The sequence below is a fragment of the Nuphar pumila genome, chromosome 9, assembly GCF_984573655.1.
Source record: "Nuphar pumila chromosome 9, dmNupPumi1.hap1.1, whole genome shotgun sequence".
Classification (NCBI taxonomy): Eukaryota; Viridiplantae; Streptophyta; class Magnoliopsida; order Nymphaeales; family Nymphaeaceae; genus Nuphar; species Nuphar pumila.
The window spans coordinates 121612502-121624966 of record NC_143257.1 but is presented as its reverse complement, the minus strand read 5'-3'; the positions used below and the strand labels follow the sequence as shown (position 1 = coordinate 121624966).

General features: G+C 38.0%; 1 long non-coding RNA gene and 1 pseudogene across 1 annotated transcript; both read right to left on the bottom strand.

Moving 5' to 3' along the window:
* Nucleotides 1-551: 551 nt before the first annotated feature.
* On the bottom strand, nucleotides 552-1675 carry LOC149829161 (proteinase inhibitor pseudogene; annotated as a pseudogene).
* A 7423-nt stretch (nucleotides 1676-9098) lies between these two features.
* On the bottom strand, nucleotides 9099-10360 carry LOC149829160 (uncharacterized). Its single transcript, XR_016434209.1, has 2 exons — nucleotides 10221-10360; nucleotides 9099-9371 (listed from the first exon to the last, which is right to left on the bottom strand). It is a non-coding gene; the product is annotated as an uncharacterized LOC149829160 (long non-coding RNA).
* Nucleotides 10361-12465: the final 2105 nt, after the last annotated feature.

Below are 12465 nucleotides of genomic sequence, written 5' to 3'. Positions count from 1 at the left end.
GCCCCTTGAGGAAGATAAATATGGGATCCAAAAAGGCTGTATCACAGGTTTGTTATAACATGCAATTGAAATTTGCCATGACCAGAACTGTGGTAATGTGTCTTCCACGAATTGAATAAGAAAATGGATGATTGAAGCAATTTTTCAGCAAGTTTTGACTGGCTCTTCAAGAGGGCTCTGAAGAATCAACACAACTCACCATTAAGGATGAAATGGATAGATCCTTATATTTATAAGGTGTTAAATAAAATATGACAAAAATTATACAAGAAGTGGTTCACGTAGAAATAGCCACAATAGGTCATGTAAGTGTGGGTGTCTAACACCAATAGCAGTTATTCATGTTCAAGCACCAATAGCCGTTGTTCATATTCAAGCTAGTTCCAACAATACTATTGTTGTGAATCATCATTACCAACAAGGCTTCTGAAACTCATCCATTATATTGACAAACTTTTTTATTCATTAAATATTTCTGCTGATATATAAATGGTCATCAAACACACTTATTTAGTAATTATAAGTAACATTGTTACATATTTAAGAGCCATTTATTGTACGATAGGGGTGCGAGCAACCCTTCCATAGGTGTTAAGCAAGATGCAAACGCGGTCGCAACGAAGATCTTTAGTAGCACAAAATGGATCCCCCACAAAGGCAGCCTTTACATGGTGGTTCTCCCTTTCAATAATGGTTTTGGCAAAGCTTCCTTGTGTACGCACCAGTTCTGGCCATGCGCTCTTACCTGCACCCAATTATTGCATCTCATGTTCTTGAAGCAAAAGATTAATGATTAAAATAATTGCAATTACAATGTTAAGATAAATAATTTGGTGCAACTTCATAAGAAAGCCCTCAGAAGTAGAGTTGATCTAAGTTATGGTAGACGAATCCGACCAATAAGCAAGATCCAATCGATGGCTTCACCACAGTTTTTTCCATACTACTACCTATGAGGTTGAGTGGCCTTTTCTCTCTCTCTATGATGATAAAAAAAATGCAATGTTTCCATGTGAGGAGCAGCATAATGCCCCAACATGTCCCTATACTTGGCTAAGCCTAGAGAAAACATGCAAACTAGGCTGCAAACGGGTAGGATATAATTAGATATCCCATCCCAATCCAACATATTACTTTCAGACTCAGACCCAATAATAAGATTGAAATGTGATTTTGGATTGCATTCTGCTTTGCTAAATGGGAATTCATTTGGGATTGGTTTTCGATCAGTATTTTAAGTCGGAACAAACTTTCTTACATGTAAAGAGCCTAGTTTTTATTGTTTTCATCACAGGTTCCACTATTATCACAAATATGTTGGATCCTAATTTACCCCTACTGTATTGGATCTTATCTGGATAGTAAATTTCAGTTGCTGATTCGGATCTAGCAAGAAATTGCCTGCATCCGATCCATTTGCAGCCCTAATCCCAAGTAACCATGTATCCAAGAAACTAGATGATCGATTTCATGTTCGCGCTGATCACATGCAAAGCCTAGGACATTATCCAAACAGGAGTTAAAAGGAGGAAGATTGTTATATCGATGTGCATGAGTGATGTATATATATACCTTTGCAATCGAGGCGGCCGGCAGCCATGGATGATCCAACAAGGAAGAAGAGGATGACAGCTACGCCCATGACATTCACTATATTTGATGACCTGCACCTCATGGCTTTGTGTTGGGTTCTAATCTCTCTCTTTAGGAGGTTCACTTGCAGTTAAGGTATATTACTTGTTGGAAATTTATAGATGAGATTCATTACAAGTGGGAAATATATAGACGTAGTACTTTGACTAACATGGCCGTTTTGTTTGAATGTTAACTTTACAACCAGAGAGAGAGAGAGAGAGAGAGAGAGATCTAACTTGTACTTGAAGAAACTGAAAAAGTCAAGAGTTGTGATATGTATTGGTGGATAAGCACTGTCATCAGCTGCCATTCCCACCAACCCACTTTTACGAGCAACCTGAGTTGGTAGAAGTTTTAGAAACGCACGCCCCTTCTTATGAAATACTCACTCTTTCTCTTGATCTTGGCATTTTGGTTTATTTAAGATGAGTGTATGTGTATCAGCCACACAAAACACATACAAGCACCAACTTACTCGGGGTCTTTAACTCAACACCTTCAAACCCAAAAGTCACCAATTACAACAGGAATCCAAACACGGTCACATGGTACCTGATAAAGCGGTGTTATGCACTTTTCTAGACCCTTTTTATCCATATATTTTGGGATAATCTGGGAAATTTGCAACGTCATGGTTTGGAAAGAAAAGTCACACAGATTGACAATGCCAACTCAATATCGTCCATGACTGCCTCTTTAAGCCAATGGCAGTAGTACGATCACCCCTACCGTTTTACGAAAAGGTGCAGAGCCGTGGCTGCACGGCTCCCGAGTCGTGACTCGTGACTTGTTATGTCATACGGTGAAGCACGGCTGCAGCCCATCATCGTCTGGCCCCCTCATACCGTACCGATCAGGGTCATGTGCATATTGCAATGCGACCGTGGTCCCGTACAATAATGGCCTGGTGGGTCCAGTAGACCTAGCCTTTTAGGCCGTCTAGGTCCCATAGATGGGTCAAGCTTGTCTTACTGGACCACACAAAACACCAAAAATCACTACGCGGACGGTGATATTCTGTATAAAACACAAAACACAGAAAATCGTTAATGCACAGCGATTTTCTGTGTTTTGTGTGGACCGAGTAGTTCAATTTGTAAAGTACTCGGGCCCGATCATTGGATATGCTCTGGATACTTGGTGTAACAGTCTGCGTAGTGGGCTCAAAACAGGAAAATAATGAGATATTGAACTTTTTATTCTTCCCACCTTTTTATTGGAAAATATCGCCAATAAAATTAATAAAAAATAAAAAAACTTTTCTTACATAGTAAAGAAAAAATTCAGAAAACACCCGATTAATAAATAGCTTCATGCTTTGGGGCTATTTCTAGTTTGTTTGTCCCTTGTCCGATACAAACAAAGTTAGGGAAAAGAGGCATTTTTTGTTAGTTTATCAAATATAGGATGCAAAGAGGCATAAACAAACGGGGTGGGGGTGGTGTCGGCAGGTCCACTGCCAGGGCCCCACCTGATGGCCAATTTTTTGACCGGCTCAAGAAATTCTGGCCTTACATGGATGGAATAGGGATAAGCCTTATCATGACACGTTTTTTTAGGCATATGCCTAACGTTTGCTACTTTGGTTGACATTATTTACTCCAGCTTTTCCAAACAGTGGAGTTCAAAAGAATAATTAATCAAAGAAATCAGCTTAAAAATAAACTTGATTTTATTTTTTAAGGAAATATTTAATTTTGGGCCTAGCTTGGTATAAAATTTCATAAAACCATACAACAACAACAACTACCCTTCATCCCAAAACAATTGGGGTCGACGATATGAACCAAAAAAGAAAATCATTCTGGGTCTTCCACATGAATCCTTCTCCAATCATTTCTATCCAAGCATCATTAGGCCTTCGCCGAATATGTCCAAACCACCGTAAACGATTCTCTCTCATCTTATTTTCAATGGGTGCAACGCCTGCCTTCTTACGTATCTCCTCGTTCCGAATCTTATCTTTTATTGTATTTCCACACATCCATCTCAGCATACGCATCTTAGCTACACTCATTTTTTCAGTATGATGTCTCTTGGCAGCCCAACATTCCGTACCATATAGTAAAGTAGGCCTAATAGTCATCCTATAAAACTTTCCCTTCAACCGCAATGGCATTCTACGATCGCACAACACTTCAGTTGCACTTTTCCATTTCATCCACCCAACCTTTATCCTATGATTTACATCTCCATTAATTTCTCCATACTTTTGAATGATAGATCCCAAATATTTGAAACAATCATCCACCAGTATTTCTTGCTCACCAAGCTTCACTTCACTCCCATCACTACTTCGTTGCTTACTAAACTGACATTCCATGTATTCTGTCTTACTCTTACTCAACTTAAAACCTCTTGCTTCTAATGTCTATCTCCATAATTCTAACTTAGCATTAACCCTAGCTCTAGACGCATCAATCAAAACAATATCATCAGCAAACAACATACACCACGGCACATTTTCTTGAATTGATCTCGTAAGCTCATCCATCACTATAGCAAATAGGAAAGGGCTTAAAGCAGATCCTTGATGTAACCCAACCGTTATAGGAAAATTGGTTGTCATCCCTCCACAAGTGCAGACACTGGTTACTATTCCTTCATACATATCCATAATTATACTAATGTACTTGAGAGAAACATTTTTCTTCATAATTGTCCACCAGAGAACGTCCCTAGGTACTCTATCGTATGCCTTCTCCAAATCAATAAAAACCATACACAAATCTTTGTTCCTCTGTCTATTTCTCTCAATAAGTTGTCTAAGAAGATGTATAGCTTCCATAGTTGATCTTCCAGGCATAAAACCAAATTGATTCTCTGATATCATGACAACCTTCCTCAACCTAGACTCAATCACCCTCTCCCAAAATTTCATAAAACCATATTGTTTAATAATCGAAATTGATGGGTTTGACTCGGATAAATAATCGGGACCCTGTTCTTTGTAACCAAATGCTGACCCTATAGGATCGGGTACAGGTGGGGATCGAGTCATACCCCGATCCATTGATACCCCTAATATGAATACATTGCACACGTGCCTTAGATGTCATTCATCTTAGGATGAAGATAAGTGGCATCCAAGGCTGTCATGCTTGTTCCGGAACGCGTTGTACTTTGATTTTGAGTAATTTACAAAAACACAACACCAGCGAATTTATCATCTATTGACAAATAGCTGCCCAATATATTGATGATTACACGTAGCTGTTGGTTTTTTTCATTTATATTTTAAAGACACAGTTGACCATAAGTCATTTAAGTTGACTTTTGTGTGTTGTGATGCTTTTCTTGTAAGTAGCTGATAAGTTGTGCAGCTTGTCATAAATTATTATTTTTCAAGCTATTCAATGCTTGGGATGATGCACTCCAACTTTTGATTTTTAAAGAATTATAAATCAAGAAATCAGTTAAAGGTAAATTTAAGACTATTTTTCAAAAACATGGTCAAGTTTTACGCTTTTGGGACACTAATAATAATTACGGAAGGCAGAGCTATAAAAAAAAGGTGGTCTAAGTCAACTTTCTAAAATGCATAATTAACCTAAAGTTTTTTTATCTTGAATGCCACTATTACATCAAATACAAATTATTAAAACTGACATGGGCACATGGTTCCACGCCAGATCTCAACTTTTTGCAAACTGCTGAGCTCAAAACCCCTGATCTGAGCTCTCCAAAAAGCCCACTTAAATCATGAAGATCCATGGTTTTGAGATTCAAGTCTCTAAAACACAGCCTCAAACTGAAATTTGTGTTTTGTCCAGTTGATTAACTGTTTAGTTTGTTTAGAACAGTTGGATTTGAAACCATAAACTGTAAATGAACACAGACACACATACAAAAGTATGCATCACTAGTAAACTAGATTGTGAAATTGGATTAGAGTTGTTTTTATTATTAGGTAGTATCAAGATAAAGATAGTTTTTTACAGCAGAATCTTTTACCATCTCAACAAATCCCAATGGAACTAAGATAATTTAGTTACAACAACCCATACTCATACTCCCGGGATACACTTACCCCAGAACTCACCAAGCTGCAGTTGAGCAAGGGCTTATATCCCTTGCTCTCATTAATGCAAGGGAATGATGCTCGTAGGAATGAAACCCTGACCACCCGCCACAGGTGTAGTGGCAAGAAGAAGAAGCATGTTATATTCCCCCCCCCCCCCCCACTGAACAGAGTCTTTGGCGGTTCAAATGAGCACCACATATGTAAGCACATGGGGCTCATATTCCTGTGTGTGTCAACATCAGTTAGCATCGAAGTCCAGTGCGATTGCAAAGACTTAAGTACACTTTCTCACCATGAAACAATGATTCTAGAAAAGGATAAAAATGTCCTTCATCTAAAAAAGGAAGGATAATGTTCTGTTTTTGCCCTAAACAATAAACTCCTCTACTGTAACAGGAGCTCCTCTTAATATTTTGTCATAAACGTTCCATATCACTCTTAGATGATGCACCATCTACGGTAATAGGAGCTCTCCTTGACGACACACCCTTTGCTACCGTCAGCTATCATTGAAGCACCCTTAGGCGTCGTGTGCTCAGTGAGAGCATTGTTGCCACCATCAGCTGCATCTACCTTATTTGTGTTTCTCCTCCACTATCGGATTACCAAAACTCATGTCATGTGAGTTTTGTGTAAGGTTTCATTATGTAAACAAATCGATTTGTAAATCTGAATGCTAGATCTTATAATTGATTATACTATTCAAGCTAAATAACACCTATTTTTGTACTAAAACAAATTGATTTTTTACCTATCCACCTTTTGTGCATCGAAAAACAGTCATCATGATATGTTCTTTTGAAGGTCAAACATTACAACGATATGTACTTGTGAAGTCTAAATTCTCTAACAATGTTATCAATAAGGTATTTTATTTCTTGTTGTGAGCTCCCTTTACCGATAATATCATCCATGTATACCAGAACATATATGACTGAGTGAGCAAATCTCTTAATAAATAAAGATGAACCAGCTTTAGATACCATAAAAGCAAGTCCAACCAAATAATCCTTAAGTATTTTATAACAAACACATTGGGCTTATTTAAGACACTAAAGATCTTTAGTGAGTTTACATATATGATATTTATACTCTTTACTTTCAAAACTAGGAGGTTCAGAGATATATATCTCTTCCCTTAAGAAACCATGTAAAAAAACATTGTTAACATCTACCTATCGAATTTTCCACACTAACTAGTAGCAATAGATAAAATGACTCTAATGACTCTATCAAAATTGCGTATACATCAAACATCTTTTCCTACCCTATGGTGTGACAATCTTGGCATATTATATCTTGTTGCCAATCTTATTTTTTATGCTTGAACAAAACATATTAAAATAGACACACTTTGTAGATGAAAAAGTTGCCAACCAGAAAATTCAAGTCAAATCCATTCCCTTTGATGATCAACCTACTGATATATTTACTAAAGCTCTTGTGGGACCCAGATTTTGTTCGTTATGTAGCAAGTTCAATCTTCATGACATGTCGATTGGCTTGAGAGGGCGTGTTAAGGGAGATGACACAAACATGGTGGAAATCTTGAACTTGAGTGGGCATGAGAAGGAAATGGCTGATCCTAGTGTTTCTCATCTTGATCCTGGTGATTTGGAGAATCAAACAAGTGGTCAAGAAAAACAACAGTTCAAAAAAGTAGAAAAAGCAATAATTGCAACACAAGAGATTAGAAGAACAAGTGTTGATATCAGCCATCACTCATGGAAAGAAGTCACACTACAGTATGGCAACCATGTAGGAGCAATATATTAGTAGAGCAGTACATTCAGACAAGAAAGATAACAAGTGATTCAAGATGGCCTTTCCATAATATGGCAAGACCACTAGAGTGGCATGCCCCACTCTGTACGGAGACTTGGATCCCAAAAGAGTATAATAACATGGATTCAATGCAGATTAGGAAGTCCATCTTATGAGAAGACTTCCTTTATTGATCCATGTAATAGACTTGTATATTAATTGAGTCTCTACAAAATTGTGTAAAGCGAGAGAGAGGGAGAGAGAGAGGGAGAGAGAGAAAATAAAGTGAGTTCTTACGTTTCTATGGATGTATGCACACATTGCTTAACCGCTTAAACTATTTGTGTGTTATTTGCATGTGTTGAGTGTCTCTTATATCTCTCATAACCTTTACACACTGAGCAGTGACAAATGCCAAAACGATATTTGTTGGATGCACCAATATTGCATACCATGTTTGTGTGAGTGTGTGGATGAGTATAGGGCCCATGCTCAGTGTGTCTCATTGATGGTGATTCAACCATACCCTTAAGCTTTGTTAGTAAATAGGTGAGTAGGCCAGGCGCCACTTAAATGCTATCTGAGCCCCACTCGAACTCTAGCTCATTATTAATTTAGTTAAGTTAGATTAAAACTTATCATGCTTCAAGCTGCAGAAGGAAGTCCAAACGTAGCCCACCTTGTGTTGGGTACCCCACTACCTATCACATACCCAACTTGATGTCTCACGCTAAGGCTAAATGATGGGACAACTTAACCTTCTTTGGATTAATGGTTGATATGCCAACTCTTGTAGGTACATAGAACTAAAGCAACAAAGGGCTATATGTTAATTTAGCTAGGGATGGCACAGGACCGGGGGAAATCGGGCTCCACCTCGCCCCATTGAATCGGGGATGAAGGACACGAAACGGGGATGGAGGTGAGCATGAAGGTTAAAATTCATCCCAGTAAGGGGATGGAGGCGGGATGGACTTACGCTTCCCCTGTCCTACTCTATCTCTGTCATAATCCCAGCCTTGGCCCGCCTCGCCTTATCCCCAATCCTTCTATGGCGTGACAATAGAGCAAGGTGAAATGAATCCCTGCCCCACCTCGCCCCCGTTTGGACTAGGTTTGAAGGACATGAAACGGGGATGAAGCCAGGGTGGAGGTTAAAATCCATCCTTTTGTAGGGATGGAGGTTTGAGTTTTGACATGCGATGGGGGTGGAGACCTTGTCCCCCACCCCGGTCCATTGCCATCCCTAAATTTAGGGGTCAATTAATGCATACAATATTGCCCATCGATTGGAATGTCTTTTGCGGCTCTCAACACTAATTTTGTTGTAAGCCACAGGGAGGGGGGACTTTTCTCCTTGCTTGATAATCAAATAATAATAATAATAATAATAATAATAATAATAATAATAATAATAATAATTATTATTATTATTATTATTATTATTATTATTATTATTATTATACATACAATGTTGGGTAACATCATCATACATTTGACACCAACCAAATATCTTTGAAAGTGAGATAATTTTCTCTTTAATATTGTTGTATAATAATTTTTATGTTTTTGAAAGAAAGAGAAATTTTATTACTGATAGAAAAAATTCAGCATAAACTCAACAACAAATAAGATGATGAGAGGTCACCCACCGAACTTTTTTATTTATTAAATATTTTTGCTGATACATAAATGGTGAACAAGCACACTTATTTAGTAATTATAAGTAACATTGTTACATATTTAAGAGTCATTTATCCTACGGTAGGGGTTTGAGCCACCCTTCCATAGGTGTTAAGATAGACGCAAACGCGGCTGCAGAGAAAAATTTTAGTAGCACATGTTATCCCCGGCGCAAAGCTAGCCTTTACATTGGGGTTCTCCCTTTCAATAATGGCTAAGGCTAAGCTTCCTTGTGTACCCACCAGTTCTGGCCATGCACTCTTACCTGCATCCAATTGTTGTATCTCATGTTAGCAACTCATGGTCTTGAAGCAAAAGATTAATGACCAAAATAATTACAATTACAATGTTAAGACAAGTGATTTGGTGCAACTTCATGAGTAAACCCTCAACAGTAGAGTTGATATAAGTTATGGTAGATGAATCCGACCAATAAGCAAGATCCAATCTATGGCTTCACTAGCACAGTTTTTGCCATACTACTACCTATGAGGTTGAGTGGCCTTCCCCCCACCCCCCTCTCTCTCTCTCAAGAGAAAAAAATGCAATGTTTCCATGTGAGGAGCAGCATAATGCCCCAACATGTCCCTATACTTCACGAAGCTCAGAGAAAACATGCAAACTAGCCTCCAAGCGGGCAGGATATAATTAGACAACCCATCCAAATCCAACATATTACTTTCAGATTTAGACCCAATAATAAGATCCAAATGTGATTTTGGATTGCATTCTGCTTTGCTAAATGGGAATTCATTTGGGATTGGATTTTGATCCGTATTTTAATTCGAAACAAACTTTCTTTCATGTAAAGAGCCTAGTTTTTATTGTTTTCATCACAGGTTCGATTATTACCACAAATATGTTGGATCCTAATTTAGCCCTACTGTATTGGATCTTATCTGGATAGTAAATTTCAGTTGCTGATTCGGATCTAGCAAGAAATTGCCTGTATCCGATCCATTTGCAGCTCTAATGCCAAGTAACCATGTATCCAAGAAACTAGCTGATCGATTTCATGTTCTAGCTGATAACATGCAAAGCCTAGGACATTATCCAAACAGGAGTTAAAGGAGGAAGATTGTTATATCGATGTGCATGAATGATGTATATATACCTTTGCAACGACTGGCAGCCATGGATGATCCAACAAGGAAGAAGAGGATGACAGCCACCCCCATGACATTCACTATATTTGATGACCTGCATCCCATGGCTTTGTGTTGGGTTGTAATCTCTGTCTCTCTTCACTTGCAGGTAAGGTATATTACTAGTTGGAAATTTATAGATGAGGTTCATTAGAAGTGGGAAATTTATAGACGTACTACTTTGACTAACATGGTCGTCTTGTTTGAATGTTAACTTTACAAGAAGAGAGAGAGAGAGAGAGAGAGAGAGAGAGAGAGAGAGAGAGAGAGATCTAACTTAAAGTTGTGATAAGGCTTATCCCAGTTGGTATGTATTGGTGGATAAGCACCGTCATCAGCTGCCATTCCCACCAACCCTCTTTTATGAGAAAGCTGAGTTGGTAGAAGTTTTAGAAACGCATGCCCTTTCTTACCAAATACTTACTGTGGAGCTTTATCTTGGCATTTTGGTTTATTTAAGATGTGTGTGCATGTGCATCAGCCACACAAAACCCAGAAAATCACTAAAAGCGTGTATCGACTTTTCTTGTGTAAAACACTAACACGAAAAATCACTACGCAGACGGTGATATTCTGTATAAAACACAAAACACAGAAAATCGTTAATGCACAGCGATTTTCTGTGTTTTGTGTGGCCCGAGTAGTTCAATTTGTAAAGTACACGGTCCCGATCATTGGATCAGCTCTGGATACTTGAAATTTTTATTCTTCTCACCTTTTTATCTGAAAATATCGCCTATAAAATTAATTAAAAATAAAAAAACTTTTCTTACATAGTAAAGAAAAAATTCAGAAAACACCCGATTAATAAATAGCTTCATGCTTTGGGGCTATTTCTAGTTTGTTTGTCCCTTATCCGATACAAACAAAGTTAGGGAAAAGAGGCATTTTTTGTTAGTTTTATCAAATATATAGGATGCAAAGAGGCATAAAGTGGCAATGGTGCAAAATGAACCAAGTTAGGGAAAAAACTTTTTTGTTAAAATGCTTGGCTAAACAAACGGGGTGGGGGTGGTGTCGGCAGGTCCACTGCCAGGGCCCCACCTGATGGCCAATTTTTTGACCGGCTCAAGAAATTCTGGCCCTACATGGATGGAATAGGGATAAGCCTTATCATGACACGTTTTTTTTAGGCATATGCCTAACGTTTGCTACTTTGGTTGACATTATTTATTCCAGCTTTTCCAAACAGTGGAGTTCAAAAGAATAATTAATCAAAGAAATCAGCTTAAAAATAAACTTGATTTTATTTTTTAAGAAAATATTTAATTTCGGGCCTAGCTTGGTATAAAATTTCATAAAACCATACAACAACAACAACAACTACGCCTTCATTCCAAAACGATTGGGATCGGCGATATAAATCAAAAAAGAAAATCATTCTGGGTCTTCCACATGAATCCTTCTCCTCCAATCATTTCTATCCACTGTCATGTCCTCATTGAGGTTCAAAGCATTCATATCATTTCCTATCACCTTCATCCACGTCTTCCTAGGCCTACCCCGACCTCTTTTAACTAATATATTTTCCCATTTCTCCATCCTTCTAACTGGAGCATCATTAAGCCTTCGCCGAATATGTCCAAACCACCGTAAACGATTCTCTCTTATCTTATTTTCAATGGGTGCAACGCCTACCTTCTTACGTATCTCCTCGTTCCGAATCTTATCTTTTATTGTATTTTCATACATCCATCTCAGCATACGCATCTCAACTACACTCATTTTTTGACCGGCTCAACAAATTTTAGCCCTATATGGAATAGAGATAAGCCTAACGTTTGCTAATTTTGTTGACATTATTTAATCCAGCTTTTCCAATCAGTGGAGTTCAAAAGAATAATTAATCAATCAAAGAAATCAGCTTAAAAATAAACTTGTTTTTATTTTTTAAGGAAATATTTAATTTCGAGCCTAGCTTGGAATAAAATTTCATAAAACATTACTGTTTAATAATCGAAATTGATGGGTTTGACCCGGATAATTAATCGGAGACCCTGTTCTTTGTAACCAAATGCTGACCCTATAGGATCCGGTACGGGTGGGGATCCAGTCACACCCAATCGTTATAGGAAAATTGGTTGTCATCCCTCCACAAGTGCAGACACTGGTTACTATTCCTTCATACATATCCATAATTATACTAATGTACTTGAGAGAGACATTTTTCTTCATCATTGTCCACCAGAGAACGTCCCTAGGTACTCTATCGTA